At 38.4% G+C, this 13,826-nt stretch overlaps 1 protein-coding gene across 5 annotated transcripts in view; it reads right to left on the bottom strand.

The window, feature by feature from the left end:
* Positions 1–13,826, bottom strand: part of THRA (thyroid hormone receptor alpha) — a 157,207-nt gene that overhangs the window by 68,486 nt on the left and 74,895 nt on the right. The gene's annotated exons all lie outside the window — the stretch shown is intronic.

A 13,826-nucleotide genomic window follows, 5' to 3' on the forward strand; every position in this document is an offset into this window, starting at 1 on the left:
GGTGAGCTCCCGCTACTTGCCCCAGCTCCGGCCAACCTAGCAGCATACAAATGTGAGTAGATAAATAGGTACCACTTTGGCAGAAACAGTTACTGCATTCCATATTTTTATGCTGGCCACATGACGACAGAAGAATATCTCAGACAATACAGGCTCCCTCAGCTGAGAATCGGAGATGAGCACCGGTCCCCTTGAATCCGTCATGGACAGGGGAAACCTTTATATAAAAACTATCACCACAGCAACTGGGGCAAGTAATAGAGAGAGATATAAACAAGAGAAAACATATGAACATAAGAAGGAAAAATGGTCTCGGTTTTCTTCAAACCACTCATAAGTGATTGGGTATTGTTTGGAATCTCATCTCTTCTATTCCTGGTTAGTAAAAATATGCTAGGCCTCAGCCCTTCCTTTACTTCCCCCTCCTTGCACCCCCTATTTCTCCAAGCAGTTTTTGTCTTCCTTCTCCTTCTCTTGCTGTCTCAGCCTTAACATGCTACATGCAAAGTGCTCTGTAAGGAGACCTGCAGCTCTCTGGCACATTGCCAAACGTGTGTTATTATCAAAGGAAATACAAAAACAGTCAAGCCCTGCTGGCCTCCCCAAAAGAAAAAAAAATTGGGGGAAGAGAGAGGAAAAAATGCTGGGAGGCCCAGCTTTATCCTCAAATGACCTTTTCATTGGGACTCAACTCTCTTGAAATGGATTGGGAACTGAAATTTTGCAAGGATATAGACAGAGTTCGAGTTGGGGATGGAAAATCAAGGCAAAGATAGAATAGAATAGAATAGAATAGAATAGAATAGAATAGAATAGAATAGAATAGAATAGAATAGAACTGAATTGAATTTTTATTGGCCAAGTGTGATTGGACACACAAGGAATTTGTCTTGGTGCATATGCTCTCAGTGTACATAAAAGAAAAGATACCTTCATCAAGGTACAACATTTACAACACAATTGATGGTCAATATATCAATATAAATCATAAGGATTGCCAGCAACAAAGTTACAGTCATAAGTGGAAAGAGATTGGTGATGGGAACGATGAGAAGATTAATAGTAGTGCAGATTTAGTAAATAGTTTGACAGTGTTGAGGGAATTATTTGTTTAGCAGAGTGATGGCCTTCGGGGAAAAACTGATGGGGGAGAGGATACAGTTAAATCAAAGAATAGATGACCAAGTCCTCCTCTATATAAAGAAGTGAATAACTAGAAAGAAAATGGATAGCAGACACACTATTTTGAATTCAGCAATGCAAAACTATGAGCTACAATAGAAATATTATTCAATCTTCAGCAATTTAACCATCATGTAGAATACACACCACTGTTCGTTTTATAAGGTTGAAGTTCACTTTCATATTAATACCGAGTAATCACATACTTCACAAAAATTCATAAACTTTTATTTAGTAGCAATACTATCTTCAAGCCTTTTAAAGGATTTTTAAAGAAAGGGAGTCCTTCTCCCCCCTCCCCCCCAAAAAACAACAACAAATCCTGATTGTTATCTTACATTTTATCACATCCTAGTGCGACCTTCCACAACCCAATTTGGGAATTTTGGGAACTGAAAAGTCAATTCGTCTAGATGATATAAGGAATAAAGCGCAGGCAAGGGGATGAGACCACATAAAGGAAAAGATGAAGCCAGATCAATAAGAGTAATCCTGTTTAGTCCAAACTGCGCCATCATCAAGAGCGGGAAACAAGGTCATCCGTTCGGAATCCAGCCACACAACCCAGTGAATTCCATTGACCCTTATCAAGCACCAATTTCACTTGGACTGTTCGTAGACCAGATCTTGGTGTATAGGTAGCATGTAATAAATTTTAGTGCTTTGAATTAAAAAAGAGAGAGAGCAGGAAACAGGTGTAATAGTAATTATAATTACACAGCAGTTTCATAAATGCTTCACTTAAATGTCACTTTTCATACCTGTCAAAATTGTAGAGGCTGAGATAATAGAAATTTTTATTTTATTTATTTATTTATTTTGTGTCACAGTATATATAAGCATAAGCATGAAATAACTATACAATATATAAGGATATATATAAGTATGAGTATGTAATAACTATATTAATTGGATATAACAAAAGGAAACAATAGGACAGGAATGGTAGGCATGTTTGTGCTCTTATGCACGCCCCTTAAATTTTGTCTACAGTCACCCAAAGATTACATGGCAGAAGCGGTATTCTAATTTTTGTTCTAGTTTTTTCATTATGCTACACCCGCTTTGGCCTCAACACTAAAATGTATTCATTACCAGTTTTCCTTAATGTATTTGAGAAGATTATTGAAATGACAGCAAATAAAAAAAATTTTTTAAAGGAGAGTATTCAGAGGGCAGTAATATGTATTACAATTCATATTATTGCAATAAGAGGCCATTATTTAGACATCTTTGTGACATATATTAACATCCAACGCTTCCAAAACATCCTATACAATGTAATCATAGGTATGTCGATAATAATATGAATAGATACCGCATCCATTTAGGTACGGATGCATAGATTGAACAATTCAACCTAAGTTAAAAAGACAAATTATGAAAAATACTAGTTTGAAAACTTTAATACATTTCATTTTAAAAATAAAAATAAGCTTTAAAAACTGATTTGCGTTTACTTGCTAAGATAAATTATGTTAATAAATAAGTACCAATAAATGAAAGGTTTGGCTAGAATTGGCTGCTCTTAAAAGTGTTAAGTGGGGTCAGACCTGCTTGGGTGAGAACTTAACAGGAAATATCTGAGCAGCAGTTCTGGGGAGAAGTCAAAAACCATCTCAGAAAAGCCAATGGTATCCCACCTTAATATTTTTGTCAAGAAAATTAGATACACAGATGTGTCCTTGAAGTTAATAAGATTTGATCTTGAGTCAAAGGAGTTATTACTTTTTATGTAAGTAAATTTAGTATTCTGAATACATGAAATCCTCGTTTAGTGATCAGAATTGGGACCAACAACTCAATTGTTAAACAAAATAATCACTCAATGAAATTGCGACTTATAACTTTACTTCAGCTCTCCTTTGCTTTACAGACTTGGGAAGGTCATAAATGTGTGGATTGGTCACAAAGTTACTTCTGTGACTGAACAAGGAAGTTCTAAATGAAGATTTCCTATACCTGCAAAGCTGATCGCAGAGGGGAGATCTTGAAATTACATTTCTGTGGTTCCGCTTTGTTCTTACCATAAAATGGGAGCAAAAAACTCTTGATACCCTATATATATCTGTGATGTCAAACCTATGGCATGTGTGCCAGAGGTGGCATACAGCACTCTCTTTGTGGGCACGCAAACTATTGCCCCAGCTCAGTTTCGCCACGCATTCACACATGCCTCCCGCCGGCAAGCTGGTCCGAATTTCTGTCACACATGCACGGGGGGTCAGGGTGCATGCGTGGAGGGCTCATTTGTAGGCACATGCATGGCAGGTGAGTTGCATGTGGGGGCATGTGCATGTGTGAGGCACGCATGCACGGGGCCACACACGCATTGCATTTTGGGGATTCGGGTGTACATATGTGCATTTGTGCATACATTGGCCACTCGGTCCAGAAAAGGTTAGCCATCACTGCCCTATATGTTGCTTAACTATAATTCCCATTTGTCCTGATGCCTGGCAATGCTGGTTGGTGAAGACGGAGAAATAAACATTGATATTTGGGCAGTCCTGGATTCTCCTTTCTCTTGCTCAGTTTTGTTCCTTTCACAGAGGCTGGAAACTGCAGTTCCAACAGTTGGGCACCAAGCTAGAAAATCATAATAATTCATTTGGGAAGATGAAGCATTGCCACTGTTGAGATTGACATTCTGCCTGTACAGGTATACGCAGTCTTCCACTTACAACCATTTGTTTAGAGATGATTTGGCTCTGATTTTGATTTTGGCTTTTTTTCAATGGCTCTGAAAGGAAGTGGCATGACTAGTTTTCACACTTACTACCGTTGCAACATCCTCATGGTCTCATGATCATAATTCAGGTACTTGGCAACCAGTATATATGACAGATGCAGTGTCCCAGGAACATGTGATCACCTGTTGTAGCCTTTCCAACTGGCTTTTGACAAGCAATGTCCATGGGGGAAGCCAGATTTACTTAATCGCATGATTAACTTAACAACCGCTGTGATTTGCTTAACAAGCATAGCAAAATAGATTATAAAATGGGGCACAACTCACTTAACAGTTGTCTTGCTTAGCAACAGATATTTGGACTCCACTGTGGTCATAAGTTGAGGACTACCGGTACTCCACTTGCAATCATTCACTTAACAATGGTTCAAAGTCCTAACAGCCTTGGAAAAAGTAATTTATGATCCATCCTCAAACCTATGACTGTTGCACCATCCTCGTGGTCATGGGATTGCGATTCAAGTCAGCTAGCATTTACTATGCATTTGCCTAGCTGCAGTGTCTTGCAGTCACATGGTTTTGATTTGCAACCTTCCCAGTCAATAAGCAAAGCCAACTGAGGAAGCCAGATTTGCTTAGCAACCACATGATTCAGTTAACAACGATAGTAAAAATGGTCTGGTCACATGGTGACTTGCTTAATGACTGCACTACATAGCAACTGAAGTTCTAATCCCAATTGTTGTCATAGGTGAAGAACTATCTGTGGAATTTTAGACACTCTGCTCCAACATTGCCCACCATTGATTCTATATATTATTTATTGTTAAATTTATTTGCCACCTATCTCTCCATGGGCCTACTCTAGGCATCTTACAACAATAAAAAGGAAGAAATGAAGAGAGTGTAAACAAAACAGAAGTAAAATAATAGAACAATAAAATAAACAATGAAAAATAAGACAATGATAATACATCAACTAAAAGGTAGATGGGTGGAGAGCAGAGAGTAAAAGGGAGTGGTTATATCCTTTTTCCAATTGGGATGTTACTACTTCATTTGTGCCAATTGCACTGACTTAATTTTTGCCAGCGTGTTACATCAAAGTTCTTCCCATCTTATAAAATACAGACAAGAAAATTCTGAAAACAAGTATGTCTTGTTTCTCTGAAAAGCAGATCCCTAAACTATTCAAAATTTTGAACACATTGATTATTTTCAGTTGCCCATGGCAACTTGGAGGAGTTTGCAGAATTCAAACCGTTTGGGATAAAGGGTATTAAAAGGCAGAGTGGACGTTTGCCACCAGGAAGGGGGAGTGTTAGATTATTCTTCCCTCCGAGTCATTCTCGTTGCGGTTATTGAACATGCAATAAACATGCAATAAACAACCTCAGTGTGGTTACTAAACATGCAATAAACATTGCTTGTGTGGTTTCCACACTTGCAACATTTGCGGCACATTTAAAATACAGGAAATTAAGACAGCGATGGGGATTGGGCTAGGAACACACTACTTGAGGCCCTGCCAGGAACAGCTGAAATACCAGGAGAAAGATATGTTGGTGTAACTTCAATATGACTAATCCACATGCTAAGCTTGGGGGGAAGGGAAAGAAATAAGATGTGCTATGCAGCAGAATATGCAAAGAAAATAAATTTTCCTCGTTGAAGTTCAGGACAAATTGCACAATACTGACTCTTTTACAGAATTTAATGACTCTGAAACAGGACTATTCACTTGCATGTGGTTCCTCTGTTGTTTTATTTTAATGAAAATAAGAATGTGAGTAGTCCTCACGTTTCAAGAAACTTGCTTTTGTGGAAGGTTGAAGGCAAAACTAGAAAGCAACGTTTAAACTCTATAAACTAAGACTGAAAATAACACTGTGGTGTGATTTCAGCTTCTGACACCTCATTTCTGGAATTAGCACCCAGCTGCAGGGGGGGGATGTGAAAAGGAGGAGAGTGCCAACTTTTACTTCTAACATGATTATTAGAAGTCTAGGCTTAAAATTCACGAATTTATTTATCGTAGCTTGTTTATCTTTATTTATCTTTAGCTTGTGTTTCAGAAGTCAATAAAGGAAGAAGGTATAGTTGGATCATTTACGAGTTAATTTATTTCAACTATTCCATCTTCCCTGCATATACCCACTACTGAACATAAGGACACAGAGAGTAAGTCTCAATTTTTACCAAATACCAGCCCTCTCATACAGTTTTTAAAATATATTTATTATGAATATATAAAATATATACAGTATAGAAAAATATTGTTAAAATATTGTTTGGATGATAGTATGTTCCTTCTCATTCCAGTTAGAATTTTGAAATTAAATAGAATTGGCTATATTCTTGAGACATGTTTCTCCATGGATTACGCTGCTTTTTCAACATGTTTATTTTAGATAAATTACTTAATGGTTGATGAAGAAACATAATACGAAGTATATTGATCATATGATGGGACTACAGAGGCTACCTGTTTAACCATCTATTACTGTGGTTCTCCCTTTTAAAATGTCCACATTTTAAGGAACACATTGAACTATTAATATATACACCTCAAGGTATCTAGCCAAAACCACTTATGTAATAGTAATGTTGCAATGAATGAAAGCTGTTGTGTCCCTATAGTACATTTGTTTAACTTTATATATATATTATCTCACTGTAAGAACACAAAGGTTTCAGCCAGAGTGATTTAAAGAATTGCAAAGAAAAGACAATGCTGCCTCCATGTGCTCCATAGTACCTGTCTTCCTTTGTATTTGGAGAAATACTCTGCTTTAGTTCTTTCCTGGTAAAGCAAAGCACTTTACAGTATTTTGAGATATGTTGGCAACATTTGTTATTTCTTAAGATGTAGTTAAGAAAAATGAACCACAATCGGCCAGAGCTACAGAATCTTCCCACATTGTATTACTTAGCATAATGTTGTACCATCAAATTCAAAAAGTATTACATTATAGGCGGCTGTTCAACATATATTGAAGTAATTCCTAGAATCAACTGTATCTTAAGAGTTTAATTTTTTTGCTGAGTCTTAGCTCAAGTTAAACTCTGCTTCTTTGTGGTTGATTGCAATAAAAACTTGATCCAAGAATAAATTGCCAATATTTATAAAAGAAATGCTTGGGCCCAAACTTGCTAAAGAACTATGTGTACATTATGAATAAATGAATATAAGCAATGAATAATAATAACAATATACAATTAATAATAAATGCTATAGTGCCTTTGATATGTATATTTGCTCAACGAAGCCAAAGATCTTTTTTGCCCTCAATAAGTCTTTAATACTAAAATACTGTAATGAGAAGATAGCATGATATTAATCTGAAAAACACTTTTTCTGTTTTCAGGTTTGAAGAGTTGAACTGGAAATCATAAATCAGTGATAGGCTAATGCATTGGTCAGTGATAATGCAGTGATAAACCTGCTCAGAATACTTTTTAAAAAAATGAATATATTAATTTTTATAGGTTTTTAGTTTGCATGTATCATTAAAAGTTATTTCCAGAATAAAAACTGGTAAGAATACATTTCCTAAATCTTAGGTGAAGACTGTCCTGTCATAGTGGGAAATTCTACTTCCTGCTGTAGATTAAAAAGGGCAGTAGAAACTCCAAGAGCTTTAGAAAGGAAAGGTTTTGGTAATTGCACATCTTTTATTACTGAAGTAGCACAGAACTAATCTGTTAATCATCTTCTACTTTGCATAGAAAATTGAGTAGATACTGTTTTCCTCTTGAGGATATAACTGGGGTTCTGCAAACACAGAGGTTTGTCCGTTGGCACCTGCCTTGTGTTCCTTCTGATGCTCTTGATAAATTGTCAAAACTACAACTTTGTTTTTCTCGGCACACGTTCCAGAAATTTTATTTACTCACATTACAGCTCCTTGACATTGTCAGCTTGTTTATATTGTTGCTTTTTCATTGTAAGAGTTGAAGACTGGAATCGTTATAAAAATGGAATAATGCTGCAATGAGACTGGAAGGTTGTCACACCCAAAAAAATAGAGGAGCAATTGTAGTTAATCCATACAGTGGTATTCCCTGTATTGCTATAGTCCTCACTTGAGGCACAAATGATCAGACTCAAATTATCCAATTTTGAACACATTATGTGAAGAGCTACTCTCTGGAGAAGGTTCTGATGGAGGGAAAGGGGAAAAGCATAGAATCCTCAAGACTCTGCAGAACACCATCAGAATGCATCCATCTCCAGGGAGCAATAGAAAAGGCACACTTCCTGGGTCCCAAACAATGTCACTTGTTAATTGAAAGGACCTAGATTATATACTCCTATCAACTTGCATCAGTTAGGCAGATACCAAGGGAAATAAGTGATTCCTCAGATAACTCAGTCATATTGAACCCACTGAATCATACCCAGAAGCACACTGGTAGCCAGTGTAGTTCATGAAACATGGGTGCCACGTCAGTATATTGAAGCATGTCCACCACTGCTAGCATTCCTGCATTCTGGGTTAGTTAGAGTTGTCAAGCCATGAGATGACTAAGGTGTGATCAGGAAGTGATTGCCTGATGGGCCACCCAATCTATGAAAGGGCATAACCGATGAACTACATGAAGTGCAAAGACCTGTCTGACTATAGCATGAGATGTGAACCAAACAAGATCTCTAGATTGTAACCCCATTCCATATAAGTGATGGAATCTCCTTGGAAATTCATTTGATCTTTGCAGGACTGAGCACAAGACAATTTCATCCATCCCCACACAGTCACCAGGTATTGAGACAGGAATTTGACACACTTAGCCAACCTAGGGTCAAAAAAACAGAATGCTGATAATATCCAACCTCTAACCAACAGATGGCTCACCTAGTGGTTTCACATAGATGTTGAACAGGAGGGGAGAAAACTTCAAGCTCTTTGGCACCCAGTACAGGAAGAGTTTAGGAAGTGACCTCCTCCCTACCAACTACTAACTGGAACTTGCATAGAAGGAAGGAAGAGAACCAGGATAAACAGTGCCCCAAAGCAGATTCAGAAGACTGCATAGATGATGGTAATAAAAGCTGCTGAGGGGTAAAAGAGCAAAAGGGTGGATGCATTGCCTCCATCTTGGCTCTGACACAAATCACTGACAAATGCAATTGAAATTGTCTCCACACTGAATCACAGCCTGAAGCGTGACTGAAATGGATCCAAATAATCTGTTTCTTCCAGATTATTCCTTAACAGCTGTAGTCTGACCACCTTTCCAACAACTTGCCTAGAAAGAAATGTTAGAGATGGGACAAACTTTTGGAAGTCGAAAAACAGCCTCTTGAGAAAGGAACATACCAGCACATCTTTCCAGTCTGGAGGCAACATCACTTCCCTCAAAGAGGCTGACTTCATAGCATGGATCCAGCCACAAATTACCTGCCTACATAACCAAGGAGGGGCCTGGATCTAAGAAATAGATGGGCAAACTAAAAATGCGAAGAACTTTTTCCATTTCCTCAGGAATCACTAAGTTAAATCTGCTCCAAATTCCAACTCTGACCAGAACTAAGCAACTTTACCTGCCAAACATCTTGTTCCTTACAACAGTCCTGCAGATTATCCCATGGCCCGTCCCTATCAGTCACCCTAAATAGGACTGCTGAATAACTATCAGCAGATGCAACAAAGGCAGAAAAATATTGATATTTTGCTACCTTACTGCCACAAAGTAATTCCTAATATAAATTCTTATTATGTTGTGTAGACTCACTCCAAGTCTTCCTCCAATGGTACTCCAGGTATCTACTTTAGTAATTTACAGTAGTAGCCCAAATTGTGGAAACCCTTTGGGAAAAGTGTATTTTCTAAAACAATTTTTTTTGGGGGGGAGTACTACCAAAAAATTATATATCAATGAAAAGATAATTTCGGGTTTACAACATCTTCCCATGGAATGAACCAAGTCTTTTAGTTCTGCAACTGACAGAACCAAAACTAATGCCACTGACGGAACGTTGGTTTCAATGTGAAACCAAGATTGAATGATTGCTTCTATTAACTGGGTTTTATTGTTGGGTTGCTTCTGACTAACAAGTTTCTTTAGTCGGCTCCAGGGGTGAAATCCAGCAAGTTCTGACAGGTTCTGGAGGACCGGTAGCGGAAATTTTGAGCAGTTCGGAGAACTGGTAGTGGAAATTTAGAGTAGTTCAGAGAACTGGCGAATACCACCTCTGACTGGCCCCAGAGTGGGGTGGAAATGGAGATTTTGCAGTATCCTTCTCCTGGAGTGGGGTAGGAATGGAGACTTTGCAGTATCCTTCTCCTGCCACGCCCACCAAGCCACGCCCACCAAGCCACACCATGCCTACCAAGCCACACCCACAGAACCGGTAGTAAAAAAAATTGGATTGGATTGGATTTCACCACTGGTCGACTCCATAGATTTTCAATTGGGTTAAGATCTAGGCTATTCCCAGTGGAATATTTATTTATTTATTATTTATTTATTTATTATTTAAATTTTTATACCGCCCTTCTCCCGAAGGACTCAGGGCGGTTCACAGCCAGATAAAATAAACAATAATATTACAATATAAATACTATTAAAATACAATTAAAAGACTTATTCAATTGGCCTAGATTAAAAATTTAGAATAAATGATAAAAACCCATTAAAACCAACAAATTTAAAAACTAATCCAGTCCTGCGCAGATGAATAAATGTGTTTTAAGCTCGCGACGGAAGGTTCGGAGGTCCGGAAGTTGACGAAGTCCTGGGGGGAGTTCGTTCCAGAGGGCGGGAGCCCCCACAGAGAAGGCCCTTCCCCTGGGTGTCGCCAGACGACACTGTCTCGCTGACGGCACCCTGAGGAGTCCCTCTGTGAGAGCGCACGGTCGGTGAGAGGTATTCGGTAGCAGTAGGCGGTCCCGTAAGTAGCCCGGCCCTATGCCATGGAGCGCTTTGAAGATGGTCACCAAAACCTTGAAGCGCACCCGGAAGGCCACAGGTAGCCAGTGCAGTCTGCGGAGGATAGGGGTGACACGGGAGCCACGAGGGCTCCTCTATCACCAGCGCAGCCGCATTCTGACTAACTGAAGCCTCCGGATGCCCCTCAAGGGGAGCCCCATGTAGAGAGCATTGCAGTAATCCAGACGAGACGTCACGAGGGCGTGAGTGACTGTGCACAAGGCATCCCGGTCTAGAAAGGGGCGCAACTGGCGCACCAGGCGAACCTGGTGGAAAGCTCTCCTGGAGACGGCCGTCAGGTGGTCTTCAAAAGACAGCCGTTCATCCAGGAGAACGCCCAAGTTGCGCACCCTCTCCATCGGGGCCAATGACTCGCTCCCAACAGTCAGCCGTGGACTCAGCTGACTGTACCGGGATGCCGGCATCCACAGCCACTCCGTCTTGGAGGGATTGAGCTTGAGCCTGTTTCTCCCCATCCAGACCCGTACGGCTTCTAAACACCGGGTGTTCAATGGCTGAATATGAATATGCTTGAAACTCCAAAAAAAAGTGGTATTATTAGCCATCAAACCTCAAAAATACACTTTTCTCAAAAAGTTTCCACAATTTTGGCCACTACTGTATCTCCCAGTGCTCCTCAGCAAATCAAGGAGCTCTCTAGACTGGCACACATAGGGGGAAAGCCAGCCACACATTACAGCCAGTGACCAAGGCCCCAGACAATCTGCTCACAAGATTCTTGGGGTAAATGCCAATTTCCCATTAGATCCATCAGTTACCTGGGGTGGGCCTGCAAGGGAAGGATGACACCAGAGAGCTGAAAGTTAACCCAATTCTTTCTTAAGGAGGCAAAACATATTGTTTCGAGTATGCACACATTAATTTTTGAATTAACTCTTTCTGGGTTTTTACTATACATAAGCTGACTAAATAGACTAAATAGCATCTTACAACACACTACAATGCAACCACCTTCTCTCAAACTAACCAAAGAAGGAAAATCCAAAGTTGAAACTAAGCAAGCTTCCCACACTTGCACATGTGCAGCCACAAAGTCTTTAACTGACCTGGTTAAATGAGCTGTGCAAACAGAGAGTATAAAGTTAAACATATAGCCATCCTGTTGTTGTAAAAGCCAACAAAGTGGGAGGGGGAGAAAGCAAGACAATTGTACTGTAGTGTAGATGAATCCATGTTGTACGTTATAAAAGTGCTTTATAGATATCAAATACGATTTGACTTTAAACTAGTTTAAATTTTAAACCAGCTTTCTTCACTGTGATGCCTCAGATATTCTGACTGAAAATTTTAGAATTTGCCTGGCAGAAATTCATACAGCTGAAATCCAATACATCTGGAGGTCATCAGATTAAGAAAGGCAAGACTAATATATAAAATGTGGCTGCATGAGTTATCAGGTTTTAACACTGATTGATCATTATTTATTGTATATATAGCAGAAGAAAAACTGAGAGATAGTAACTGAAGTTTTCCGGTTAATCTATAACTAGATTGAATTGTGACCAACTATCCTCAGAGATCCTATAATCTATTAAATTACACTCATTTACATTCATGATTTGTTTTTTGTGCATTTGCTGTAGGTGCAAATAATGGTATTATTGCTAGTGTGAGGATATTGTTTCATCTCTTATTTTTCAACCTATTGTTTGTGATTTGTTCTGATCAGGGCAACTTATGACCAAAAAAACTTTTGACTTGTGAGAAAGTATTTGTCAGTAGTGGTCATTTTCCAATATCTATTCCTCATTAAAGAGGGAGAGTAGTTTTTTTTTTATCCTTTTCTTTTAATATAATCCTCAATTACACATGCTTGGCAACATTAAAATAAGAATGCAAATAAAACACTTAATTGAGAGTAATGAAATAGGCTTATGCCATAAATGAGTACAACCATATGACCTTTAAAATTTCATCTCCTCATACAATTATGATTCAGTTCCGGAAATATGATACTTCAATGTATTAGTACAGCCGATGATATTGGACCATTTTAAATACTAAGTATTCATCAAGTAATAATTACTTTCAAAAATTTACATGCCCATGAGAATTCTAAGGGTTCCAGGACAAGAGTCCCAAATTACTCATGTCTATGACGTCTTCAATATTATAGCATATTGTAGAATGGACTTTCAGTTCAAATTGTTTTCCAATTGGAACATCTCTTGGGGAAGGAGCCACCTTTCCCTCACCATTCAATAATATATTCATTTTAAGGTTTTAAATCTATGCCTTATTATTTTTATAAACTGTAAAATTTAACCACAATGTAGAATTTTTAAGTCTTCATTTTATGTTGTTCTGACAGCTGTTTACATATTTAATTTTTAACATACAACAACTTGGGTCTTTCAGCCTCCATATGAACCATGATGCCCCCCCCCATCCCACTAAAAATATTTTTGCCTACCTACTGAAACTTGGCATGGTGTCCCCACTACTCCAAGTCTGAATTCTTTAGCTGTATCATCACTTTGTGTATACAGAGAAAGATCCCTTGCATACCATTTAACAGTTGAATCTTGCAGGAATCGAATCAGCAAAATGGCTGAGAAGTAGTTATTGGAACACTTGGGACACTGTAAATAACTTTCTAAGCACTTTTGAGTTCTTAAGAATCCAGTATGAAAACTGTTGCATTTCAGAAAAGGAGATGGTAGAATAAAAATTATGCGACTGTCAGAATTCTAAGAAGGCTAGATTGCTTTCTGATAAATGGCTATTTGATCACATTTCATAAATAGCTAGTTTGTTATCCCCTTTTTTTAGAGTACCCATCATGGTCCATAGTCCAAATGTGACTCTGACATAAAAATTGCCTGCTCCTATTTTAAATGGGGATAACAAAGTCCTCACTTGGAACTTTCAACTTAAAACATATGAGTGGAAATCCTTGTAATGTAAGGACTATGTATATTCTTTGTATACAGATAGTCCTCGATTTATAACAGTTCATTTAGTGACCACTGGAAGTTACAACAGCACTCAAATATGA

Source organism: Ahaetulla prasina, chromosome 4 (assembly GCF_028640845.1).
Source record: "Ahaetulla prasina isolate Xishuangbanna chromosome 4, ASM2864084v1, whole genome shotgun sequence".
Classification (NCBI taxonomy): Eukaryota; Metazoa; Chordata; class Lepidosauria; order Squamata; family Colubridae; genus Ahaetulla; species Ahaetulla prasina.